The 25,787-nt window shown below is 39.7% G+C and overlaps 1 protein-coding gene across 10 annotated transcripts in view; it reads left to right on the forward strand.

Annotated features, from left to right (window-relative positions):
* Positions 1-25,787, forward strand: part of LOC121471311 — a 172,589-nt gene that overhangs the window by 32,015 nt on the left and 114,787 nt on the right. For 2 of the 10 annotated variants that reach the window (XM_041721870.1, XM_041721875.1), the window contains exon 1: positions 22,889-23,531. The exons of 7 other annotated variants lie outside the window; for them this stretch is intronic. The gene's annotated coding sequence lies outside the window, so the exon portion shown is untranslated. Of the gene's footprint in view, positions 1-22,888; positions 23,532-24,463; positions 24,510-25,787 lie in introns of those variants that run through there. One more of the 10 variants, XM_041721869.1, reaches the window with a different exon arrangement.

The raw sequence follows: 25,787 nt of genomic DNA on the forward strand, positions 1-25,787 counted from the left end.
AGAGAGGCAGAGACACAGGCAGAGGGAGAAGCAGGCTCCATGCACTGGGAGCCCGACGTGGGATTCGATCCCGGGTCTCCAGGATCGCGCCCTGGGCCAAAGGCAGGCGCCAAAGCGCTGCGCCACCCAGGGATCCCTTTTTTTTTTTAATTCTAAGGAGACAGCTGCTAGGGCTACTGTTGCACATTAGCCTATTCCTTTTTTTTTTTTTTTAAGATTTTATTTATCCATCAATGAGAGAGAGAGAGAGAGCGAGAGAGAGAGAGCAAGAGAGAGAGAGAGAGAAAGGCAGGGAGAAGCAGGCTCCATGCAAGGAGCTCGACGTGGGACTCCATCCCGGGTCTCCAGGATCATGCCCTGGGCCGAAGGCAGGTGCCAAACCCCTGAGTCACCCAGAGATCCCCTCATTAGCCTATTCTCGATTGCTAGAGTCGGTGTCATCTTTCCTGGTACTACCTGGATAGTAGTTACCGTATTCTCACTCCTCACTGTGTGTTGGGCTCTGTGCTGAGCGCTTCACATACAGCGTCTCATTCAGTCTTCCTAAAGACCCTGTGAGGCAGGTACGATTGGGCTCATCTTACAGGTAAAGAAGTGAGGACTCGGAGTGAAGGGATCTTGCCGTCAGGGCTGGGGCATCGCACCCTCCACCGGGCACCGTTCACATAGTTGTCTGCGTAGTTCACATGGTGGCCCTACTGGAGGTGGCAGTCGGAGGGGTAGCAGAGTTGGGATTCTGGACTCCCATCTCTGAGCACTTCATTTTATATGACTTCATTATAACTTCCACTTGTCTAAGCTCCTTTATTTCTTCTATCTTGATCTCTGTATCCTAGTGTCAATCCATCCAGTCACCTGTTCATCCATCCATCCATCCATCCATCCATCCATCCACCCATCTATCTCTGCCTCCTTCTCTCTACCACTCACCAAGTCATCATCTATTTAGTCGAATCAGTAAAGTTGAATCAATAATAAAGGTCTGAATATCCAGTTTCTTGAAATACACATGGAAACATTAATTCTCTAGTGTGTATTCTTATTTTAAAGTTCATTTGAAATAAAAATTTTAATTACTGAACGTGTAAACCAACCAGAAAAGAAAATCATTTTCTGGAAATCCTTGTGCCCACAATACAGATTTCATATTGTGCCATATTTGCTTCAAATTTCTTTGGTCCCTCATTTCAAAAATGAAAATAGAATAATGAGAGTCAAAGCTATGCCCCCTCCCTTTTACTTCTTTCTGCAGCTTAAAGATGGCATGTTATCCATGTCACATTCCCTCCATGATTTTGTGTATTTACTACATCTGTATGTATCCATAAATAGCATTTAGTATTACTTTGAGTTTTATAGGTTGCCTTTACTATCAATATGCTTTTGCACCTTGCTTTTGCTCTTTGACATTATTTTTTGAGATTTAATCATTTTGACATGTATACATCCAACTGATGAGTCGTTAAGTTGTTTTACTTCTTTTGCCATTACGAATAATGCTGTAGTGAACATCTTGGAACAGTCTCCTTGTTCACAGGTGCACAAGCTTCTGTAGGGCAGACACTGGGGAATGGAACCGTGCGTCTTCTGCTTTCCTGTTTCAAATCTTCTCTGAAGCGATTGTGCCTCTTTACCCCCAGCAGCACTCTACTGCAGTTTCTGTTTTCCCACATGCTCACTACAGCTGATATTATCTAGTCTGTATCAAAGGGTGTCTTGTTTTTTATTTCTAGTTCCCTGAGCATCACTGCATAGTTATATAAGTCGTCCAGATTTCCTTTTTTGTGGCATGCATAGGCATAATTAATATCCTTGGCTTATTTTTCTACTGGATAATCTTTGCCTTTCTTATTGATTCATAGGAAGTTTCTTGTTTCTGGTGTTGTCGTGGCCACATCTTTTCTGGAAACAGATCCTTTTTTAGTTAATTGCATTGCAAGAACCATCTTTGTCAATAAACACAGCTTATCAAGTTCCGTTCAGTCTTTTGCAGCTGTGGGTCTCCCACATCTCCTAGACAAGCATTCAGAATGTTGTAGGTCATTACCTATTACTGGTCATTACCTATTACTATTACTAGGTCAACCAAATGTGGACAAACCAACATGGTAATAATTAAGGCATTGCTAATGACCTCATTTACCAGGCCCGTATTTCTCTTCTCCCTGACCTCTGCCTATCAGAACCACACTCTAGCAACTGCTGAATCCTTGCAAGGAGCTAAAAGGCCTGTTCCTGGTTTTAACTAATGAGTCAAATCAATGAAAGATAATTCATTCCCAATAAGTCTGTCTTACCTAAAACAAACCAATCCTAAGCATAAATAACCCACATTATACTTCCTGTGTCCTGGAGAGAATGTGTTCATTTAACTCTGTTTTCTCAGCCAGCTGCCCCAACAGCTTCAGTGATGACGTATAGGCAATGATCTAGAACACTGTGGGGTCAGTGGCCCTAGATTGGGTCGTGGAATTTGTATATGAAAAAGCTACTCCAGAGGATTACGATCTGTGGCCATATTCAGAAATCTCTGAATTAGGCCAGCTGGTGTTCTGGGTACCATTCTGCCTTTACTGGCTACCTTCTGTCGAAGAGGGTATTTTTTCCCAAGACGAGGCAGGAAGCAGATCCAGATATGGGAAGAGGATCCTAGGGAAGAACAGGAGCTTCCTCCCTCTCCAACGTACCCCCTACAGACTAGCTTCCCATCTGAAAATCTGTCTTATTCCTATTCATTGCTGTTAGGAGTCTTCCCAACCCTCTCCATCGCTTTGGCCTAAATGAAACAAGCACAAGAAAATACAATCCATTGCCCCTCCTCCAAAGTGAAATCACAGATGGGAGGTGGGGGATTGTTTTCTTACAGCTAACCTAGGAACTGGTTCCCTGATTCTTAAGATTTGTTTTTTTTTATTTTGTTTTTAGAAATGGGCTCTAAGGGGGTGCCTGGGTGGCTCAGTCAGATAGGCATCTGCCTTTGGCTCAGGTCATGATCCCGGGATCCTGGGATCCAGCCCAACATTGGGCAACTGCTCAGCAGGGATCCTGCTTCTCCTTCTCCCTCTGTTCCTGCTTCTGTGCGCGCGCTCTCTCACTGTCTCTCAAATGAATAAATAAATTCTTAAAAAAAGAAAAAAAGAGATGGGCTCTAAGTCTACTGATCCATTTAAAAGAACAGTCACAGCCACTAAACCTCTTGGAATAGAACCCTTAAGACTTTGTGTGACTCTGTGTTTTGTTAGTGTTGTCAAGATGATCCTCCTCATCCTATAAGATGAGGTTCCAGAGTGAGGCAAGAGGGATGCAAAGATGGATCCAAAGGAGGATATGGGTAATTATCAAAGTCCAGCATCTCCTCCTGTTGGGCCTTTGTTGCCTGGAGAGCTCTGTGACTTCCTGAAGTGGTTGTTAGGACAGAGATGGACCAACAATTTTTTGTGCTGCCTAAGCTAAACTAAACTAAGCTAAGCTAAGGAAGCATTATGTTGAAACATAGTTTCACTTCAACAGAGTAACAGGACCATCCTAATCCTTGACTGCTTTGTTGGCCAAGGAACACATGAGCCTCCAAGGAGTTGGCCTGTTTACATGGGAAAATGATTCTGGCCCTTCCTTCCTGCAGACCATGTTTCCGGAGGGCTGAGGGGTGCCTGCACCCTTTCCATGTTCTGTTCACACAATCTTGTGTTATGGAGTCTGGCATCAGCTACAGAATAGAATTATAGAAAGGAATTGCATTAATTGTCAGACTAAATCCATGGCCTTGATTGTATTACCCAGGAACTGGTGCCCAGGTAGATGAAATGTCCTAGTGTCTGGCTTACTCGGCTTTCTGTTTGTTCTCCTTCTTCTTCCTCTTCTCTATTTTCCTCTTTCAGTTTTTTCCATAGTCTTTTATGGAGAGAACCAGTGTTCAAATCCTACCCACTTGCTAGCTGTGTGACTTTAGGCAAGTCCCTTACTCTCTTAAAGCCCCAGCTTTCTCCTCTTTAAAATAGGAATAATAAAAAATATATATAAAAAAATATAAAAAAATATTTAAAAAATATTTAAAAATAGGAATAATAATAATGCTGGTCTCATAAGGTAGAATCAAGACTGATAATTTGTAGGGCCCAGTCAGTACAAATGAAAATGTGGGGGCCCTTAAAAATTATGAAGAATTTCAAAATGGTGGTAGCGAAGTATTAAACCAAGTATGGGGTCCTTCTAAGCACAGGACCCTGTGTGACTGCATAGGTTACACACCCATGAAACCATGGAATCAACAAAATTAGTAGTATTATTATTACTTCTATTTGTTTGTGTCTTCCATTGCCTTTTTGTGCCCTAGATTTGCCAAACATGCCCTCCATCGAAACACGCACACATGTACTTATTATTCGGTTATTTTTAAGGGTCCCGTAAGTCTGTGGAATTTGCTTTTTCTTCTTTGCTTGAACCTAATAACAGAAACTACCAGGTATAAGGTTCCGATTTCATTCAGAGTGGTTCCATCTATATATTCCGCTTTTGCTTTGATCCTTCTCCGTGTTCATATCCGAGTGTAATTATTCCCATTACTTTTGTACTCTCCTTACATCCATCTTGTCCCATGGTTTTCCTCATTAAGGTTTTCAAAAGAAAATCATGAAATCAGAGAGGGAGACAAACCTTAAGAGACTCTTAGCTCTAGGAAACAAACTGAAGGTTCTTGGAGGGGAGGTGGGCAGGGATGGGATAACTGGGTGATGGCCATTAAGGAGGGCACATGGTGAAATGAGCACTGGGTGTTAAATGCAACTGATGAATCACTGAACTGTACCTCTGAGACTAATAATGCACTACACTATATGTTAATTGATTGAATTTAAAATAAAATTAAATTAAAAAATAAAAAGAAAGTCATTAAAAATTAATGAGATGTTAATTTATTGTTAACAATTGAAACGGATGCTCAAGAAGGAAACGGGTTAGCAAGGGAGGAAATGGGATGGAACCAAGAACCAGAGAGCAGGACAGAAGAGAGATTTCAAGGGATTAAGTGTTTTGGTGACTGGGGTTTGGTTCATAAGCTCATCTCATTTGATCCTCACAATAACCTGAGACGAAAGATGGGATTGTTGTCACTAGTAAACAAGAGAGGAACAGAGGCATTGCAAAGTCAAGTAACCTGCCTTAGGTCACATAGCCAGTCAGTGTTGACTCAAAATAGGAACTACCTGAGTAGACAGTAGTGTGTGCGCCTATACGCGTGTTTTGTTGTGGTGGCTGTTAACTGGGACTGCACTATGTTCAAGTCCAAGTCCTTTTGTCATTTCACCCTTACATACTGTGTTATGCATTTCTAGAAAATATGGGTGTTTTCCTATGCAACTGTAGTATCATAATGATACTTAATAACATTGGCAGTAATTCTTTGATATTACATATAACCCAATCATATTCAAATTACATTGATCGTCCCAAAAATGTCATTTTAACATCTTGATTCATACACATCAGGATGCAAATAATGATCTCCATATTGCAATGGTTGTTATATTTCTTAATTTTATTGATCTATAGCAGAGTCACCTTTAAAAAAAATGCCATTAACTTGTTGAAAAAGCCTGGGCAGACGTTCTGTGAATGTCCCCAGTTTACATTTGTCTGTTTGCTCCTCCATGATATTATTTGACTTGCAGAACCTGTTTTTTAAATTCCTACACTGTATGTGGCCTCTCTTTGACATGTTGTTCTGGGTCATGCAAGAAGCAAATCTTCTTTTTTTTTTTTTTATCTCTTTGAAAGATATCCACAAAGATTAAATTTGTTTTTCAGTGCTCTTCCTTTGGATTTTTGGATTTGTTTTTAAATATCAGTCTTACATTTCCCCTAGGGATGGATCATCATTTAACTCTCTTTTCTCTGCTGTTTTATGTTTTGCTTACAGCTTTTTCCCTTTAAATATGGTTTAGTGAACATTTTTGCAAATATAATACTTTGTATCATTTTATTAAAATACTTTTTTGTCATTTCTAACCCAGAGGTAGGGTGTCCAAAGTTATGATCATTTTAGTAGTTCAGAAAATTACTTTCCACAGGAATGAAGAATTTCAAAATGCACTTTTTTACATTAAAAAAATTAAAGCTTAAAGTTTTCTCAGATTCAGTTGGAAGATCGCATAGGTTCTTTGAGTAACCACAGACTCAGGGGTGGGTGTATAATTGAAGATTTGTCCATACTATCTTTCCTAATATTTTTTCAAAGAGATGACAAAGGAGATTGCATTGCATGACCCACAACATGTCCAAAGAGAGGCAATATAATAGGGTAGGGATGAAATGAGATAATTGAAGTGATGTCCAGTTATACTGGCCTAGTATGTCACAATATTGTGATTTGGGCTCATTTCAGCACACCTGTTTTAAAGATTTTATTTTTAAGTAATCTCCACACCTAACATGGGGCTTGAACCCACAACCCTGAGATCAAGAGTTGCATGCTCCACTGACTGAGCCAGTTGGGTGCCCCAGTACATGTTTTATTTTTTTATTTTTAAAAGATTTTATTTATTTATTCATGAGAGACATAGAGAGAGAGAGGCAGAGACAAAGGTAGAGGGAGAAGCAGCCTCCATGCAGGGAGCCCGACGTGGGACTCAATCCCGGGTCTCCAGGATCACGCCCTGGGCTGAAGGCGGCGCTAAACCACTGAGCTACCCGGGCTGCCCAGTACATCTGTTTTAAAGGAGATTTTGTTTTGGTACAATCTAGTGGATTGTAGCTTGGTTGTTGTAATGAATTCTGTCAAGAGCCAATACATTTCAAAAAGATTCTTAGTCGGTTTAAGGATCTAAAGCAAAGTAACAACAAAAAATGAAAAATTCCAGTATTTTCTGTCTGTTATATCCCAGGTGGTTGATTTTTGTTGTTTTGCTTTTTTCATTAGATGATGTTTTGCAGACGTCTTTTGTAGAGAATACTTTATTGTGTTTAGGAATGAGGAATGTATTACAATGCTGATTTCATAGAAAGAATACAGTAATTAGAATATCAGTCTCCCTGATTCTTTCACACCCTCATGCCTGCCTTCTTACCTAAATCTGTAGCATCTTTTCCTCGCGTGTGTGATACCTGTTGGCTGTATTAGAGATCAGTTAAGCTGCTGTAACAAAGATCCTCTAAAAATACAGTGGTTTAAATAATGTAGAAACTGACTTCTGTCTTCCATAATGGTTCCAAGGTGGTCCAGGTATTTGGGACAGCTCTGTTCTATGCAGTCATTCAGGAACTTGGGCTCTTCCAAGCTTTTAAATCTGTTATCCGTTAGGATATAGCCATTGTCTGTGTGACTGAAGCTTGATCCTAGCCATTAGGAGTTCCAGTTCATGAGAAAGAGAGGAAGTCTGGGGCCAGGGAGCTCCTTTTGACTCAGAGGTTCCACAGTTTACTTCCACTCATATTCCTGTAGTAAGAACTTAGTTAAATGGCCACACCTAGGTGCAGAGGAAGCTTAGCAGTGTATTTTTTGGTGAGGCTGACAGGTGCCCAGGAAGAAGAGGAGAATAGATTTTAGTGGGCAGGTAGCAGTCTGTGACATATTATTTATGATGGTGGGCTCTAGAGTCAGATGCACATGAGTTCCAGTCTTGGCTTTGCCCCTCACCATCAGTGTGACTTAGAACAAATGATTTATCTTCTTGATTATTTCATTAGAAAAGTAGAGATAATCATTTCTGTTTTATTGGAGCTGTTAAGAGAATCAAGTTGAATGAGCAAGTTCACACAAAGTGCTTAAGAGAAAAAGCACTGATAGTTAATAGCACAGATTTGGAATCAGACCAGTTGAGTTAAAATCCTGGCTCTGCATTTGCTGGCTGTGTGGCTTTAGAGTAATTACACAAAATTGCCTGATATCCACACTTTTTGTCTATAAAATGGAGATCTTATTAGTACCTACCTATAGAAAGACATGAATAGGCACTTTTCCAAAGAAGACCATCCAGATGGTCAACAGACATATGAAAAGATGCTCAACATCACTCATCATCAGGGAAATGCACATTGAAACCACAATGAGATACCACATTATACCTGTCAGAATGACTAAAATGAACAACTCAGGAAACAATAAGGGTTGGTGAGGATGTGGAGAACCCCCCTCCCCCCACACACACACTGTTTGTGGGAATGCAAACTGGTGCAGTCACTCTGGAGGTTCCTCAAAAACTTAAAAATAGAGCTACCCTACAACCCAACCATTGCCCTACTAGGTATTTATCTAAAGGATACAAAAGTGCTGATTCGAAGGGGCACATGCACCCCAATGTTTATAGCAGCACTGTCAACAGTAGCCAAATTATGGAAAGAACCCAAGTGTCCATCGACTGATGAATGGATAAAGAACATGTGGGCTGTGTGTGTTTAATGGGATATAACTCAGCCATCAAAAAGAATGAAATCTTGGCTCTTGCAGTGATGTGGATGGAACTACAGTGTATTATGCTAAGCAAAATGAAGCAGTCCAAGAAAGACAAATACATGATTTTACTCATATGGAGACTTTAAGAAACAAAGCAGATGAACATAGGGGAAGGGAAGGAAAAATAAAATAAGATAAAAACAGAGAGGGAGGCAAATCATAAGATACTCATAAATATAGGAAAAAACTGAAGGTTGCTGGAGGGGAGGTGGGTGAGGGGATGGGCTAAATGGCTGATGGGCATTAAGGAGGACACTTGTTGAGATGAGCACTGGATGTTGTATGTGGGTGATGAATCACTGGATTCTGCTCGTGAAACCAGTGCTACATTGTATGTTACCTAACTTGAATTTAAATTTAAAAAATGGGAAGGATTCAGTGAGGTCCTCCATGCTGGATATATTAAATGATTTATTCACGCTCGATAAATCATGGTAGTCTTATTATTATGTCTGTTCATTTTTGTAACTCCTGAGTTTATCGCCATAAAAAAGTAGTAAATTTTAAAAGTGTAAGCATGCATCTATCATGAGTTATTGCATTTTCTTATGTCTCCTATAACTGCTTTGCTCCTGCGTCCTGTTAATATGTTCATATATTCAGATTGTGTACTGGTTTTCTTGGGATTTCTTGGGAAAGCATCTACTGATGACTATATTCTAAATCACATAGATTAGGCTAGTTAGTGTGAACTCTATAGCTTGTTTCAGAAGTTGAGTACATTTTTTTTCATAATGGTTTCAGTCCCATGCAGCCATTTTGAATGGATCAAGTTGGCCAAAAGAAATCTCTTTATGGTTAGCTAGGCAATGTAATAAAAATGGAAAACATAGGGATGATACATGGCTGCTTTAACCTCAGGTTTTCTCTCTCTTACATCATTGCAGTGACCCTGGATTATATTTTTCAGGCCTAATTTTGGGATATATTTGCAGAATTCTACTGTGATTTCATGCAGGTAGCCTTAAGTCCATGGTGGCTCCCCTTCTCTTCCAGGGACCCCTCCATGATTCTCTTATGACTGCAGGGACACCTCCCTCTTGCCCCTCTTGCCACCCACTACTTACGGAGCTGACACGCTGCTGTGTGGTACCATTGTGCTATCCTGAGTTCTGTGGCATTCAGCCTGGCTCCAATGACAGTGTATGTATGCCTTTTTCAAACTTGAGACTAGCAAAAAGACAAAACCCCCTTTTGTTTGAAACCATTGGAAGTGTAGTTTTGAGTTCTTGTTCTTTTAGAGAAACTGTAGGGTGGGCCCTTTTCTTCCCTACACTCCCACCCACTGGCTGCTGTAGTTTTGCATGGAGTAATTGAGCAAATGAAATACCAAACCTATAAAAGGTAGCATTATCAAAGTGAATGAACGAACGCTTACCTAGCAGAACTGTAAGACATGGAAAAATAGGAAGACAAGTTAATGATCTAGAAATTGTATAGCTTTGCTGTCTTAGAATCATGGCAAATGGAACATATGGCATTGGGTCATTTTTTGCATTGATATGAAAAGAAAATGAGTTTATTTTACAAATAAATGGAGTTTGTGTTTCTGTTTGCTATTCATGACTGTAATGTTTACTTCTCTTGAAATAGAAATATGCCACCTAAATATTAAATATAGGGAAAGATTTTTTCAGCTGTTAATGAAGAATTTTTTCTTTACATGCCATGCCTTCATCCACTTCAATAAACATTTTATGCTTTTTTCTTCGTTTGCTATTACTTTGTCTGATGAGGCTGTCTGTGAATTGAGGCATCTTAAGAAAAAAAAGGTGGGGGGAATTGGTGAAAAGACAGACTTGTTAAAATTGTTATTTGCCTGAGTATTAGAATTTCAGATTAAGGCGTAGAATCAAATTCACTTTATTTTCTCATGGATTTTAAGATATAACAGTGTTTCTCTTTCCCATTTTGAGATTCAGAATAGCTCTGGAATTCCATTAAGGTTGTCATTAAAAATTTACCGCATTCATTGTCATGGTAGTGAACATTTAGTATTTTTTATCTTCGCAGCATCCCTTACTTCAGAAGCCTTCTTTTCCTTGTAGAAACAACCCTTGCCCTGTTCTCAGTTCGTGTGACCCAACATGGCCAATCGAAGTCCCCTGTTAGCCCATGTCAGTTACAAGACTTTAGAGAAGAAGGAGTTCTCTGCAGACCATTGAAATTGCTGGCTAGATGCAGTATGAAGTTGGCAGAGGTGATCTAGGCTTGTGCATGTTGAGACTCTGCTGAGACTGAGGCCAGTTGAGAGAAAATTGACCCAAGAGGTGGAGGAAGGTTTCCAGCCATATTATTTGAGTACCCATGTTTGAAGTCATATTTACCTCTTACCACTGAATTTCTTTTTTTTTAAATTTATTTATTCATGAGACAGAGAGAGAGAGAACGAGAGAGGCAAAGACACAGGCAGAGGAAGAAGCAGGCTCCATGCAGGGAGCCTGCTGTGGGACTCGATCCCGGGTCTCCAGAATCACACTCTGGGCTGAAGGTGGTGGTGCTAAACCACTGGGGCTGCCCTTACCACTGAATTTCTTTTTCCCCCAAAATATCCTGAGTCGGTTTCATCCACTTACAGTTGAGAGAGTTCTGGCCAATACAGTCATCATAATTTTCCTCAGGGAGCAATGGTTCAACATCTGGATCACTGTGTATTAACCACTTCACATTTAATAGGAAAATAGAGTATTAATTGAACAGTAGAATTAGCGGGGTCACCTGCTAGTTTTCTACTCAATGCAGAACTCCCTTCCTCAGTATCTTTCATTGATAGTCACCCTAGAATCAAAGTCACTTTGTTTCTTCAAGGATTTCAAGGTACAGTAGGGTTTCTGTTTTCTATTCTGAGTTTCAGAATAAGTCCTGAGTTCCATTATGGCCATTACTTTAAAAAATACACCCAGTTCACCAAGTCAGATAGCTTACTGTCTTACAGAACAGTGCATTCCAATTTGGAAAGTTCTAATTCTTGAAAGGTTTTTTCTTTTACTGAGTTGAAATGGATTTTATATTTATTTCACTCATTGGTCCCAATTCTGCTTCAAACTATGCAGATTAAAGCAAAGTCCCCCTTCCACAAGGTAACATTTGGGATATTTGAAATACCAATCATATCTCTACTCTGTCTTCTTTGCTCCCAGTTACATAACTCCAGTTTCTTCTCCCGTCCTTCATGAAACGGGAATATCCAGACCACCTTGGTTACTCTTGCCTCAATTTCTGTTTGTTAAATGTTTCTTTGATATGGGACCATCACTGAGCTGGCACCTCCTTTTTATTCCTCTAGATACTTATATGAGTGTAGCCTTATACTGAATTGTATTTTGGGACTTCTATTTCCCACCTGCAGTTTCTGATTTATAGTAAGGTTGCTGTGACCTAGTACTTTCTTTCTCTCTCTACTTTTTTTTTTGGTCCAAATGGTTCTTAAGCCATATCTGTGTTTGGGTTTTGGTTATTTGAATCTGTACTAGGATTTTGCAAACAATCATAAGGTTTCCTTTCCTAAATACCCAGTACCATGTGAAGGGTACTGTTTTGCCCATGTGTTTCTGCCTCATTTGTGACCTCTGTTGTGTAAAATGATAGAAGATTTAATCACTGACACTTGGGCCATTGAAATAGTCTACTGACTAGATAAGAGTATTCAGTTGATTAATTAGGAGCTGCATTCAGATCTGTGGGTAGGAAAGAATCTAATCGAATAGCTTAACTATGTATAAAGTCATGTGGAGAGAGCCAGCCTAGAGATGGTATGATGTTTGCATCATCAGGTGTCTCAGGCACCTTCTATATTTATGTGCCACCACCCCAAAGTTTGGCTTCTACTCTCAACTTTGCCTCCTAGTCTAACTAAGATTGTGCTTTCTAATATCTTGTCCAGATGATAGGAGGGACAAAATGTTGCTTTTCCCAACCAAATAAGTTGGGTTCTCCAAAATCCCTACAATTCTTTCATTTTGATCTTATTGGATAGTATTAAATCATGTGGGCATCCCTTCCCCACAAGGAAAGTAAGGAAATAGGTCCTTTATTCTGGGTAGCAGCATAATCAGCCAAGAATTGGGATTCTGCTACTAATAAAGGAAAATGGATATTTTGGAGACCACCAACCACATTCGTGGGAAGCTATGTTGAAATATTTTGTTTCTGGTCGTGGACATAAAAAGTAATGAAAAGGTCTATTTAATTTGGACAATATCTTTCCTCCCTTTTGGATGGCTTTTGGGTTTGGAATGCTCTATTTCCCTCTCTAGGAATTTTCCTGAAGGCCTATTTAGAAGGTTATAATGCACTTGTTTTTGCACTTCTTCCTCCTCTCTTCCTGGCTGCCTAATTTAGCATTAATCTGCAGACTGTGGAGGTGGCAAAGATGAAAAGTGTTGGAGCCCAGGACATGTTTGAATTAAATCCAACCCTGCCTTTTTAAAAAAAAATATTTTATTTATCTATTTGAGAGAGAGCAAGTGTGCATGCAAGCGCGTGCGCGCGCGCACACACACACACACACACACACACACAAGTAGGAGGAGAGGCTGAGGGAGAGGGAGAGAGAGAGTCTCAAGCAGACTCCACGCTGAGAACAGAGCCTGACATGGGGCTCAGTTTCATGACCCTGAGATCATGATCTGAGGTGAAGTCAGGAGTCAGACGCTCAACCGACTGAGCCACCCAGGTACCCCCCCCCGGCCCCTTTTTTAATATAGTAAGACTGAAGACTAGTCTTTCCTTCTTTAATAGAACTGTGGTAGTAATTAAACCTGACATAATCTTTAATACACAGGGCTTGCTTACATAGTTCTGATAGGCCCAAATTTCAGTACCCCAGTTTGCAAAACACCAGTCTCCCAATGATACCATTCAAATTTCAGTTACCAAATATATATATATATATTTTTTTATCTTTTATTTTTATTTATTTATTTTTTTTTTAATTAACTTTTATTGGTGTTCAATTTACCAACATACAGAAAAACACCCAGTGCTCATCCCGTCAAGTGTCCACCTCAGTGCCCGTCACCCATTCCCCTCCAACACCCATCCTCCTCCCCTTCCACCACCCCTAGTTCGTTTCCCCGAGTTAGGAGTCTTTATGTTCTGTCTCCCTTCCTGATATTTCCCAACATTTCTTTTCCCTTCCTTTATATTCCCTTTCACTATCATTCATATTCCCCAAATGAATGAGAACATACACTGTTTGTCCTTCTCCGATTGACTTATTTCACTCAGCATAATACCCTCCAGTTCCATCCACGTTGAAGCAAATGGTGGGTATTTGTCGTTTCTAATTGCTGAGTAATATTCCATTGTATACATAAACCACATCTTCTTTATCCATTCAGTTACCAAATATATTAACTGAGAAGTTGCATAAAGTACAACTGTGCTGCTAGCCCTTTAGTCCACCGATCAGTGCGTAAGTGACAGATGCACATCATGGTTAGTGACCAATCAATGTCACTTCTTCTAGTCTTTCAGTGATTTGTCACTGCGCATGTGTTATTCAGCTCAGAAACAGACAGCAAAGTATGTATTTGTGTTTCCTCCTTGTTCTCTGGTGATAAACCCATGTGATGTTTATTAGAGGGGTAATCAAAAAGAGAGAACTGGCCAGAAAAGTGAAGGTGCAGCAAAGAAACAAAAAAGTGATAATGCTGCAAGTAAAGTTGGAATCAAACATAAATGGAACAGAAAGGAAATAGCTGATAGGGGGCATGTTGACACTGCTGCCTTTTGAAAGATGTGCCATCAGAGGAACTTAGTGAAGGCAAAGTTGTTGACATAAAGGAGGGAAGTAGTTGTGATGAAAGGATAAAAATGTCCCAGAGGAGGTGACACCAGCAAAAACTTCACTTAAAGGAGCTCTTGGAGATATTTCATGACATTGAAAATACAAGCAAAGCATAAAAGGTTGTAAGCAAATGCAAAGTTAGAAAGTGAGGGGATAATTTGCCGGGGCATGGAAAAGATGCTCACTCCATTATAGAATGACAAGAAGGCAAGCACTGTTCAAACTAATCTGATTAGATTTTTTTTTTTTTTTACAAATAAATACTTTATTTTCAACGTTTGTAGTATTTTAATGTACTAAGTAAGCAACATTTTCCCCCCATACATTTCTAACCAATACTGAGGAAATTTTTAATGTTTCAAAAGGTATTTTTTGAGGTCATGGTGTAATGTTTTTCATTCACAGTCTTGCACAATCTCAACCTGCATGGTCATTTTTATGGTTCTCTACTACAGTGAGGATTGCCTGTAGTTCACAGTTATACTCTGAATATCCACGACAATTTTACAGCTCAGGCAAATATTATCACCCCCATTTCTTCCATTCATTCATTCATTCATTCATTCTTATCAATGAATGTCACAGAATGAATGAATATAAGTGAAAGCCACAGTGATTGTGCAGGTTCAAAATTACATACCTGAATAACTGGCAGGACTTGAACCATGATAATTTCCCTTTAAATTCATTGCCCCACTACCATGACACCTACATTCTTTCCAAATAATCTCATTAATATGTGAGGTATAAAAGGGTAACATGTCCTAAATGTAGAGTCTGCCAAAATCTAATGTGTTCCATGTCACATTTCACTGATTAGTGGATTAGTTTTCATTCTCAGGTTGCAAGCAACAGAGACTAACTCCAATGTGGTAGATTACTACAGTAGTGGTCTCCAATGAATCATGTCTCCTTGCAGCCACTTTCCTTGGCAAGATTTCTTTGCTAGGCTTCTTATTAACAGATGAAGTCCATCTTCCCACCCCTTGAATTTGGGCTGGTTTTAAACTACCTTTGATCAATAGAATGTGGTGGAAGAGAAGTTTCACCTTCTGCTTTTGTTATTTTGGAACATTTCTCCATCATTTTAAGGAGCCCAGTTTAGCTTACTAGAAAATGAGAGGAAGCATGGAGAACTAGGTGTTTTACCTGACTACTCCAGCCAATTTCCAAGTAAGTGAGTGAGTGAGGCAGTCTGGGATCAGTCAGCCCCCAATGGATCTCCTCGCTGACTGGAGATCAGTTCCATTCCTGAACCCAGCTGACATCGCATGGAACAGAGACACACCACCCCAGCTGAGCCCGACCCAGATTACTAATCTACTGAATTATAAGTAAATAACTGGTTGTTTTTTTTAAGGCATTAAAAGTTTTGGAGTAGATTGTTACACAGCAACCCACTGGATAGTAGAAAGAGAATATATTGGAAGGATATGGGGTTATTTGTAGGATTGAAGGGAAAGCTGAAGTACAGAAAGCCTTATAGCAGGAATTACTCAGCAGTCTTGCCTGGGTACCGCTTACAGAGTGAATGATCTCTAGCTGTTTCTTCTGTTCTTGTGTTGTTCTGGTAAAGATTCAGAGTCCTGTGGGAGATAATTTGATGGATCACACGTCTGTTCTAGGGATGACTGGATTTCTCAGGAGAATCTGGCAGAAGGAACTTCCAGTTTCCTTTTAATCTGCTGTAGTTGGGGAGGCAAATATTAGAACTTGTTCCCCCCAAATTGTACACAGAGACTACTCCCAAAAGAAATCAGGGTGGGAGAAGGAATGAAAGATAGACATCTTCAAAATGACACCTGTCCGCTACAGTTACTTCTCTTTCCTGACAAGGATTTAAAAAACATTTGAAGTATACAGTTTGTTATTTCATGGCGAGTAAATTTGTGGGAAATCAAAGGAATTTTATGTCCATATAACAGGTATGTAAGTCAATATATATGGAGAAAAATTGCATAGTGGACCAAAGAAGTTGAAGGTAAAAAGGACTCTGGAGCTCATCAAAGTGAAAGACCTCATTTTATACATGTGAAGACTGAGATTAGGCCAAGGATACATTAAGTTTGTGATAAAATCAGGACTAGAGATTGGGTCTTTTTCCCCCTGTGTCCATGGCCTCAGCTGGGGCTGGGAAGGAAAAAAAAATGACCTAATAAATTTGAAATTTTCATATCACCTTCCTTTGGGTATTGTCACAGCAAGGTTTCTTTGGGAGGACTCTGCGACTATGTGTGGTACCTCCCAATAAAACACCCATTATCTCTTTTTTACTCCCAAACACATTCAAAGGTACTGAGGCCAACATTGCTTGGGGCCAGTCTACACCTGAAAAATCGGAAGAGGTGGTTGTTCCAAAATCCAAGCTAACTGGCCCATGAATCAGGACAACAGTGTCGGGCCAAAACTCAAACATTCTTAGAACTTTGGTTTCATGACATCTATACATTGTAGTTTCCCTTTGGTTTAAATATCTTGTTTTTTTGAAGGTTATTTGGGTAAAAATAGCATCTTTGTGTTCTTGTCAGATTCTGATGCATACCATTCCTTTAAAGTCCTAATCCTGTGGTCAATTAGCCTGGATCATGGGGGATTATGGTGTCTGAGAAGAAACAGCCCGTTGGAGAATCTCAAACTATATGAACACAGACCTACCACGGAGAAAAGACCCTGATATTATTAATGAAAAACTGTTGCATAAAAACAAAACAAAATGACAACAACAAATAAACAAGTGCAAGAATATATAGGAGGAACATTATTATGAAAAAAAGCTTAAAGAATATTTAGGTCTCTGGTCTGGGAGAAAACAAGAAATTGGTGATGGTGGATGCCTCCGGAAAGGGGGATAGATGGCTGGAGATCTAGGTAGGAGGGACACTTTTCAATTTCGAACCATGTCTTTGAAGCCTTGCCGAAATAACTAAATGAAAACAACCAAATACATGAAGTGCTGCAACAATTCCTTTACCAGAATCAAGTGTTTTGTTTTGGGAACTTCTACTGTGTTTTTTAATGCTTCAAGCAAATTTTGGTGAACGAGTTATAAAGATATATCCCTTAGCCTTATTCTCTTGACTGGTTCGGTAGTGTGGGGTTTTCTTTAGCCAAAATTTCAATTGTTGCTACCGTTCGGGTATTTTTTTCCACTCAATACATCTTATCTCAGTATTTTCTGTCTTGGTATTAGTTGATTTTTATCATCCTAAAGACTCAACACATAAATAATACTCCATTTTCCGTCTTACTAGTCCTCTTGCACAATATTTGATATTTGGAAAATAGCTTCTAACCCATTTTATTTTCATGACATTTCTCTTATCCTCTTAAAATGTGGTCATTGTATTAATGGACCAATTTTGCTTATCCAAAAGGTGGATTACTGTGCCATTTGTTGGCTGTTTCAGCGTGTAAAGGATTAAATCGAGGTTGGTAACTCCAGGTTTCTCACTGGCATATAGGGAGATAGCAGTTCTCAGCAGGGTGCACCTTAATGGAGATTTTTTTTCCATTTTGAAAGACATGTTTTTTGATGTTTCTGCCATGGTTTTGCTTCCTCTGGAAATAATACGAGAGTTGCCGTTATTTGTGAGAGGAGAGAGACTGTAGAAAGAAAGGATGTTGGCGTCAAGGTAAAGGTTTTGGCAGATCCAGTGCCATCTCATTGGTTACCAAGCTTTTCTGGAAAGAGTGCAATTATTCAGCTTGCACAGTACAATTAAGTAAACAATTCATTTAGTCTCTCTATTGATACTCCAGTGCAGAGGGACCGGGGTGGCTTGGGAGATTGGAAACGGGAGCTGTAGCCTTTTCCCTCCACATAGGTGGTTTGGATCTGTTCCTTAGGGTAGTGACCACATAGCGTCTCCATCTGATGGCTGTGCGGTGACCTGTGTGAAACGGATTGGTGGTTTCAGGCCCCTGGAGAGGCGGTCACATCCCAACATCCAGGATCCCAGCTGGCAGAAATATGTGAGGATTATACTGACATGATTCTATTCAGTTTGTGCTTTAGTGAAATTTATATGTTGAAAATCTTACTTGCAGGAAAGTAAGCTTTAGAATATCCTCATAAAACTCTAAATGGAAGTATCTCGGCCTTCCACATTTGTCAGATGATTAGCACACTTGGCCTGTTTATTTTGTCTTCGAGGCTTCAAGAGTCTTTAGACTTCTCCCACATTTGTGAATGTCGAGGATAATATATCTGCTCACAGGTAGTACAAACTTCCTGAGGAAACACAATACCTGGGTACAGGATTCTGTTTTCAAGTTGTAGTAAATTGTGGCACATCTTGGTACTTTTAGGCTAAACGAAGCTTCCTGAAGTGAAACAGATGTGTTCATAAATACTAAAGATGTGCTTATAAAGTGCTGTTCAGACCTAAGATATTTCTTAATCTTAGGATTAAGGCCTGGGGGCCATGTTGATAGACCTACTGTTCTACCTCCAAATTTTCACTCTCCAATTCTAATATTTAATAACCTTTTCTACACGTGTGCACACACATACAAATTTATTACTTTTATTCTTTGTTCTAGTTGGTGGAAGGAATCCACACCTGGGCCTCAGGTAGATAAGCTTTTAAAAAGTGAATGCAATGCTAAACAAAAGGAATATGTATGTGCAAAATCCTAGGGTGCCATAGTTGCCAATAACGTCTGTGTAAGCCTGAGATACTGTAGATTGTTGCCATTTGCCTAAGGATTCTTTGAATACTCAGTGTTATCACAGCTTTGGATGTGTAAATATTAATAAAGAAGGGTAATAAAATTCTCTTTAGAGCTTGGGAGGAAGACATGGGCCCAGGCAGGGGAAATTCTAGCTTCTTCTTTTGTACCAACTCATCTATCCCCAATATTTTGTTGTGGTTCCCAAGGATTGGATGCCTCTTGGTGAGAACATCAGCTAGGTCTAAGATTTTTGGAATTTGATTTGTTAATGTCAGGCATCATCTTTCAGATGGAACGTGCTCACACCTCCTCCCTGCAGGCCCAGCACCTTTACTCTTCCCCTTCCCAACTGTGTGACAAGTGGAAAAGATGGAGGAGGCCACAGATGAGTTAATATGGGGGCAGTTGGGAACATGCCTCCACTACTAATCATATTTGTGTCCTTCTGAGGAGCCGACCTCATGGACGCTGCTAGAGGGCTACCCACATGTGATTGGCTACCTGATGGACTACTTTTCTGGAGGAAGGGGCACATCACATGTCAGATCAGTGCTTGTCTTCCTGTTCTCATCTAGGTGGGGGGAGGGGCCGGGTGGCGGGGAGACATGATGCAAGGTGATGGGGCTGATGGATGCGTCTAAGTGGAGAACGTCTATCCATGGAAGGGATATTCACCTAGTTGTAGCTAGTGGTGGTATTTATCTATTTTAAAAAGAATGATGGACTCCTACTCTTTTTTGGGTCCCTGTGGGTAGACTACTATGATGAGTATATTTTAAAAATTCCTTTGCTTTCTTGGTAGAGAAATTGAACAAACTGGAGAAAGGCATGGGAAAAATAGTAGGCTTGGGCCTTTCATCTTCTCCCTCTACCTTTTCTGCCCAGCCTAATGGTGTTGGAGGCCCATGAATCCCATGGGTGTGGACAGATCCACTATACATAGGTCCTGATAGAGTTTGGGGACATGGTGGGTTGAATTTGTGTCTTTGTTTATGACATACTTAAAATGCCAGGGTTTGCTTTATTTTGTTACTTGATTAAAGTTTATTATTTAAACTTCAGGGTGTCTTTTAAATACAGTACTGAATTGGAAGAGGGTCAAGTTGGATCTTTTCATTGACAAGAAAATTACCAAGTCATAAATTCATCACTGAATTACAGAGACACAGTGGGATTTGTTTTCAACTTGTTTGATGGAGACTGTGTGAATTTTTTTTGCAAATTATTTGAGGAGAATCTTGTGGGAAGTTATAGAAATGATTCACTTGCTTGCAGGAAGACTGATACGACTTTTCTCTCCTGAGGTTGGCAGTAAGTGCTATTATGTAGTTTAGAGGAGAAAGGCTTTATAATTTCCTCTTTTCCATGACTCATAACTTTCTGAGCAGTCACATTGTGCTTTACAATGAGGGGTGTAATGAGAGTTTGGGGAAAAAACTGTTACCTAGATTGAGCCAGCCCTTCTGAGTGGAGAGCATAAAATAAAAAAGAGAAGCATTTGATCTTTCCAAACTTCAAATCTGCATTGAGCCCTGGCCCTAAGAACTAACTTTCCTGTTAAGAGGGAAAAAAATTTGGTGGCTATCTTAAAACAAACAAAATTAATTCTGGCTTTAAAGCTTTCATACAGATATTTTCAAGTTGCATAGGCTGTCTATAATTTCAGGAAAAGTGGGTAGCTTCAGGCTAGATTGTTTTCTCTGTTGGTGGGTGTAAATGTATATGAAAGCTATTTGTTTCTCATGTAAAATTGTATCTGTTGACATAAGCATTTTTTTTAAAGCTTGAAGATGTAAGTCTGCATGAAAGACTTCACTCAAAGTTGTCCCTCCTGAGAACTTGAATTTAGTCAAACATGTTGCTGCGAGATGAGTCACAATTTGAAAGATTTTACATAGATTTCTCTCTGAATTTTATATCAGAATGGGTTTGTAAAGGAGAGTTAAGAGTAAATGCCAGTAGATTGAGGAGTGAAATGGAAAGTCTCTAGTGTTGAAATATCACTTGGGAAGGGACTATTCCGGCTAAAATAATGATATTTTGTATTTATCATCTTCTCTCTTTTCATTTGTTACCTGTTTCTGAATTCACAATCTGTTCCTTTCTTCATATTGGAAAAGAACTAGAATTGGACTACTAGAAAAATGTGAAAAAAGATTATAAAATTGGATCCTTAGATTTAGGAAATTAAAATATTAAAAATTTTCACATGGATTTCATTACCATTTTATAGCCTAGTAAAGCAAAGGAGGCATCACAGGTTCATAAAGGGTCCCAATTGTTTATTTTCAACAACATAATTTGAAGTTAAAATTTTTAGCTTTTTTTCTCTCTCTCTTCCTTGTCTGCCTGCCTTTCTATCCCTTCCTTCCCCTCCCTCCCCCCTCTTTCCCTTCCTTCTATACAGTAACATTTAGAGCTCTACAGCTTAGTGTCCCATAGCATATGTTTAGCAGGCTCTCTTCAAAACAGGATGCAAAATTTTATGCCCCCCCCCCACCAATTTGCATTCAAATGCTGAATCTCTTTATCCAGATTGGAGGAGGGAGGAAAGGAAAGGGTAAATACATAGCTATTAAGTACATGTAATCATCGTACCCATTTGTCGTGTTGCTTCATTCATATTTTGTCCTGTCAGAAGAACTGGATTCTGGCCTTGGTTGTGCCATTAACTGGCTCTTTAACTTTGGTCTTGGCTCCTCAACAGCTCTGAGTCACACTTTTCTCATCTGTTAAAGTAAAGTGGTTGAAATAGATGATCAGTGAAGACCTTTTCTTGATTGTATGCATACTCTATAACTTCTCAGTCCTCTATCTGTGGGCATTTTAGTCTGTTTCCTGTCTGACTTCCCAGTTAATGGGGGATTTCACCCATGGCTGACAGGATGAAAAGTGAGAATTGAGTTCTGCAGAATTTTTCTCAAAGCAACTGAGAAGCTGCTTTCTCAAAGCCAGAGAGATGGGTCACATGGACGTACACTGCTCACCAGCTTGTTAATCCAGATACACAGAAGTCATCCATGTAGAAGTCATTTCTCTCTCTCTCTCTCTCTCTCTCTCTCTCTCTCATTTTCTCTCTCCACCTCTTTATCACCACCCCCATCCAATCTCACCTGTCATTTCTACTTCCTGAATATTTCTTGCCTCTGACTTCTGTTTCTTTTGACAGTGCACCGGATCAGGCTACCATCATCTCTCCCCTAAATGACTACAGCAGCCTTATAACAGATCTCCTTGCTGCCAGTCCTGCACTATCTCCATTTCCCACACAATAGCCAGTGAGTTCTCATTTGATTCCACTCTCTGCCTCATGGCAGCTTTCTTGATTCCTACAGCATGCCAAGCTCTTCCTCTTGTCAAGAAGTATGCTATTCCCTCCATCTGGAATGAGGATTCCTTTTTTTTTTTTTTTCCATGTCTGGAACCTTCTCCTTCACTTAAATATGACCTCTTTAGAGAGACTTTCTTTGACTAAGCAATTCTCTATTACTGTCTATCACTTTTCTTTTTCCTTCTTGGTACTTATTACACCTTGTAACGTATGTATTTGTGTGTGTAATGAGTGTCTTTACGAAAACTTAGGTGTAGAGAGAGATGGAATGTTATTTAATCTCTATACCTAAACCACCTCATGAATTCCTCTCTAAATTAGTAATGATTTCCTCTCACCCTTCTTTGCTTTTCCTTTAAGGCAATTAAAATTCTGGAGGAGCTTAAGTGTTTTCTTTGCATCAGGGATGAGATGTCCAGTTTGTACCATCTATCATTGATGGCCTCTACTTGATGTATATTGAGTTTTGAAGGGAATCAATAAATAATACTCCTCTTTGCCTCTGAAATTCTGTCAGAGGAAGGCATAAGGAGACTGAAATAGCACCATCATTATTAAAGCTGATGTTAGAGGATGTGTTTTATATTTGTGGGTAAGTGGATTTGCTCATCGCTGCTCTAGCCTGAGAAAGCATTCTTAAAATAGTTGCTAACAGTACATGCTGAGGTGGTTTTAACTAGGAAAGAACAGTGGTTGTCTTAATCTTTATTCTCCTGCATCTCTGCCTGTGGGAAGAGGAGCTTGGTCATAGTCTTGGTGAATTTGTACGATATAATTTCAGTTACCTTCTTTTTAAAAAGATTTTATTTATTTATTCATAAGAGACACAGAGAAAGGCAGAGACACAGGCAGAGGGAGAAGCAGGTTCCCTGTGGGGAGCCCAATGCAAGACTCAATCCCAGGACCCCAGGATCATGCCCTGAACCAAAGGCAGATACTCATCTACTGAGCCACCCAGGCGTCCCGCCTCCTGGTTTTCAAACCTTTGTGTAAATCCCTTCTCCCTGAGTATAGGCTGGACCTGATAGTGGCTCACATGTAATGAACAGAATATGACAAAAGTGATGAGGTATCATTTCTGAGATCAGGTGACATAAATACTACAGCTTCTCTCTCTCTCCCCCCCGTCATTTTCTGTCTCCAAGGGAAGCTGCCTGCTAAAGGATGAGCTGCCCTGTGGAGAGACCCATGTAGCAAGGAACTGAAGGAGGGTTTTGGCTCATAGCCAAGAAGGAACTGAAGCCTTCAGCCTAACAGCTCTCTAGGAGTTTGATCCTGCCAACACCCAGGTGAATGAGCATGGAAGTGGATCCTTCCCCACTTGACTGAGTCTTCAGATAAGGCTGCAAACCCAGCTGACAGTTTGGGTGCAGCTTCTGGAGAGATCTTGAGCTAGATAGAGTCAAGCAACTGAATTATACCCAGATTCCCTACCCGCAGAAACAGTGAGGTAATAAATATTTGTTGTTTTAAGCTGAAAAGTTTTGGGATCAATTGTCATGATGCAATACATAACGAATCCATTATCTGTGTGAAATAGAGACAACAGTGTACCCTATCCAGCATCTAGTGGCAGAGAGCACTTGGGAGGTGCCCAATACATGCTTATTGATATTTATAAGTGATAGACAACCAAAATATTTGTTAAATTATTCCAGGAATTAATTTCTCCCATTCCCTTGAAGGAAAATGAGGTCTTTGGGAGAGAAAGCAGACAATTCTAGAGGGCTACTTATGTTATTGTTCATCTGAGTTTTAATGTTAAGTACACACTTCTGTATTAATTGCTGCCCCTAAAGTGAAGAGGGAGTGGAGGGGGATATAAACAATTACAGCATGACACATTAGGTCGAATATTAAAAGTGATACCTACAGGGCACCTGAGTGGCTCAGTGGTTGAGCATCTGCCTTTGTCTCAGGTCGTGATCCTTGGGTCCTAGGATAGAGTCCCACATGTCTCTTGTGAATAAATAAATAAAATCTTTAAAAAAAATTTTTAAAAAAGAGATACCTGCGTGAGACAGTCACATTGAAACATGGGCCAGAAAATCTGGTAGTGGAAAAGACAGCTAAACCAGTTTAGATAGACTTGGGATTTTGACGAGGTTAACAGATTTAAGTTCAAGGATAGTCTTTACACACATCAGTGCTAACAGTTTCCTGCCACTGCCATATTTTGTTAATGCAAAATATTTTCATCATGTTCTTTTCCATTCTGCAGGGACTGAGAGAATCCCAGTGTTACTGTATATAGCCTCTGAAATAAGGTAGGACATAGGAGGTGGGAAAGCATAGTGGTTGGGAGCATGGACCCTGGCTGGAGTCAGATGGGCAGGGCTTGAATCTGAGCTCCCCCATTCTACTTTCCAGTCTTGTGACCTTTGGCATATTGCTTAACATATCTGAGCTCCGGTTTCCTCAACTTTAAGATTATAATGGTATCTACTGGGAGGAGCAGAAATCCATATAAAGATTTACCAGGGTATTTGTCATATACCTGGGTGATAGCCGTTGGTTATTTTTATTATTATTACAAGTACCGAACACCATGGCTGGCACATAGTAGACATGCATTAAATACCAATTTCCTGCCCTTTCTGTTTTTTGTCTACTTCCTAAAATCTAGCGTGTATTTTTTGAGTTCTATTTATTGATTAATTTATTCTCCAGTTCAAGAAATATTTTGATACAGGAAATCTTAAAAAGACACTGTTTGTCTAAAGCCTCTCTACTTTCTCCTTTTATTCCTAAAGGTTTTATTGTTAGCAAAGCCTTTTGAGAGCTTTCAATATAAAACTGCAATCAGTAGCTTGAAATCACCAGGTAAAAGATTTTTTTCTTAGGCTTAGAAATTAGGAGCCAGCTGAGCTAGAGGGGAGGTATTTATCGTGTCGTTATTCTGGATATGTACGATTGAATGCCATTTTGTGTATTTTCTATGAGTATCAGGTTAGCAGGAAGGACTGTAGTTGTCTGAAATCGTGGGAGAAAGACAAGTGGACTCAGTGCTATATCAACAGGATGGAATATTGTAGGGAAACTACATAAGGAAAATGAACAGTGGCGGGTTGTTTTACACAGAATGCACAAGGGTTAACAAAAGTTAACCTACACGACAATAAATTTTAATCTTTCCTATTAGATAAAACTTTAATTTCGATTTAGTACGTTTAACATTCTGATTATCAACAAGTTCTCAAAATAATTCTGCCTTTGTAAGCTGTTGCATTTATTTACTTATTTTTTAAAAATTTTTATTTATTTATGATAGGCACACAGTGAGAGAGAGAGAGAGGCAGAGACACAGGCAGAGGGAGAAGCAGGCTCCACGCACCGGGAGCCCGACGTGGGATTCGATCCTGGGCCTCCAGGATTGCGCCCTGGGCCAAAGGCAGGCGCTAAACCACTGCACCACCCAGGGATCCCCAAGCTGTTGCATTTAAAATAACTCATTTGAAAAGAGTAATTCTTCATCTCTGCTCAATGCCTATGATTGAATTGAATTCATTACTCACTTTCTAGGAAAATATTAAACATATCAAAGA

This window comes from Vulpes lagopus, chromosome 11 (genome assembly GCF_018345385.1).
Source record: "Vulpes lagopus strain Blue_001 chromosome 11, ASM1834538v1, whole genome shotgun sequence".
Classification (NCBI taxonomy): domain Eukaryota; kingdom Metazoa; phylum Chordata; class Mammalia; order Carnivora; family Canidae; genus Vulpes; species Vulpes lagopus.